Source organism: Eschrichtius robustus, chromosome X (assembly GCF_028021215.1).
Source record: "Eschrichtius robustus isolate mEscRob2 chromosome X, mEscRob2.pri, whole genome shotgun sequence".
Taxonomy (NCBI): Eukaryota; Metazoa; Chordata; class Mammalia; order Artiodactyla; family Eschrichtiidae; genus Eschrichtius; species Eschrichtius robustus.
The window spans coordinates 89828517-89831259 of NC_090845.1; positions in this window are offsets into that span (position 1 = coordinate 89828517).

Consider the following 2743-nt stretch of genomic DNA (forward strand, 5'->3'; position numbering starts at 1 on the left):
AAATAAATTTTGGTATATCCATTCAGTGGGATGGTATACAACAATGATTACAGCTAACATTTATTGAACAGTGTGCCATTGCCAGACACTGTGCTAAGTTATTTAAATACATTATTAATTTTTATCGTTAGAAGTAGTCTACGAGGGCAGTCATCCGCATTTTACAGATGAGGACACTGAAGCTCAGAGAGGTTAACTTGTCCCAGGCCACACTGATATTAGGTTGAAGAGTGTGGGTTTGACCCTAGGTCTGTCTGATGCCAAAACCCATGGCCTCAACCATAGCACTCTAACAGCTTTGCAGCCATTAGAAATCATCTTTTAGAGGAATAGTTAGTGAAATTCTAAACTGATCATGATATAAAAGGCAAATAAAAAAAGCATGATACAAAATTATAAATATATAATAAATATATAAATAATATGATGACAATTTTATTTCCAAAGTGTAAGTATATATTTTTCACAGAAAAACTACCATAAGGATTCACACCTGTTAGTAATGGTTATCTCTGGATACTAGTATTATAGGTTATTTTTAGTTTCAGTTATGGTTTTCTATATTTTCCAGTTTTTCTATAAAGAACATGCATCACTTGTATAAAAAATATTAATGTAAAAAGAGGTCTGAAAGCAAGACTTTTGTAGCCATCATACTTACAATATGTCCATAGCAGTACTTCATTTTTGATCTGAATGATTAATTCTTTTATGTTGGTGTTGGATCAGAGGGGAGCCACCTTTTCAACCATTCTTTAGGGCAATCTCTTTGGGGATGAGGAACGATGTAGCTGTGTGATCTCTAGGGACTTTGACTACAATAAAGTGTCCTTCAGACAATAAATTCTTGCACCTTCATGATCTGTAATAGTCCCAATCTTTGGACCATAGACCCATGAGGAGGAGGGAAGGGTACTTAATGTGAGGAGTCCACAGATCTTTAAATGTATAAGTGTTTTTCTCACTCTGCAAGTGCTAAAAGTACAGCTACTATGTAGGTGTGAGTGGGTGAAGTGAGATTTTTTTATTTTAAGAAGAGGCCCTTATACCTAAAATGTTGGGAACCACTGAAATAGAGACTAAAAATGGTGGCTATTTAATCATCAGGATCAGGAATCAAAGATGTTCACTTCCTGCCCATTGGATCAAAGTTGGCACATCTTTGCCCAGCACTAAAAGATATCACTTTTATCATCTGTAAGCATTGTTTTAGCCACCCATCCTCATCACACTTGTGTACATTCACTAAACTGTCAGTTGGTCTGTACATTTAACTTTTTCATTCATGTCTTTTCTAAGCTTAGCTCTTGACATCAAAAGCTGAACATGTCTAAAGAATAGCTTATTACGGAATACTGCTCTCACCCGCCCCCGCCACACCAAATTTGCTTCTTCTCTTGTCTTTCCTTTCCTGCTGTTGGCAACATTATCCACCCAGCTCCCAAAATTAAAAACCTTTGACTCCTTCACCTCTCTCACCCTTCACCTCCAAGTGATCACCAAGCCCAGTGTGTTTTACCTCTTCAATGTAACTCAAAGCCATGTTCTCTGCTCCCTCTTCACTGCAACTGCCTTCCTATTCTGACAGCTCCTCAATGGGTTTTTGCCCAAGAGAATCTCTCCACAAGGTAGCCAGAGGCCTCTTTCTAAAATGCAAATCTAGTCATGTCACTCCCCTGCTTAAAGTCTTCAGTGCTTCCCTATTGTCTACAAGATGAAGCCTTAGAATCCTCTGCTTATCATTCAAGGCATGACCCAATCTGGCCACAGCCTCACCTGCTACTCCCCACAAGGCACCTACCTTGTACTCTGGTCACACCATACATTCTATTTTTGTGCTGTTTGGAATGTTCTTTTTTGTTTTATCTTCTCTGACTAATGGCAATCTGATTTCTCTTTTATGACTCACTTCAAGTATATTTCCTCTAAGGAGACTTTTCCTGACATGACCAGGTAGAACTCACCTCATCCATCCCTTCACTCCAACCCATAAATACTTCTACAATTAATGCAAGTAACACTTTATGGCTTGATTTTCCCCATGCCTGTTCTCTCTGTATGTGAACTCCTCAGGGACAGGCACCATGTCTTTTTCATCTCTGTGCCTCCCAAACTCCAGCCATACTGAACTTACTGTTCTCTGAACATGCTGTGCTTTTTTTGTGACATCCGCCTTTGCACAGGTGCGTCCCTCTGCTGGGAATGCATTTCTCCCTTTCTTCTCTTCTCTGCACAGGCAAACATCTACTCCTCCTTCAAGACTCATCTCAAATGCAGTCTCTCTGAAATCTCAGATAGAGTTAGTTGTTCTCCACTCTGTGCTCCCTTAGCCTTCTGGTCAAACCTCGATTATAGCATTTGCCACGTAAGTGTTTTATTATCATTATCAGCTTATATGACTGCCTCCCTCCTTCTCCCACACCCCATCCCCAGGCAGTGAAATCTCAGCATATCATCTTTGTGTCTCTAGCACAAAGCACAATAGAGAAACAATAAATACTTCCTTGATCAATAATTAAATCAAATTTTTATGGTACATGATAGCTTGGGAAAAACTATTGGATAGGTCAGTAAGCTTTGAATACTTATTTACATAACTGGTCAAGGCACCTCTAGGGAAGTGGTGGATTTGCAGTCCTTTTCTAGATCTTGACTCTAAATTTCTCCTTGTTACTCTTCCAGGTGCTTATGCTCAACAGTTGGTGCACTGCCTATCCTCACTCCCCCATGAGCCTCGGTTCTG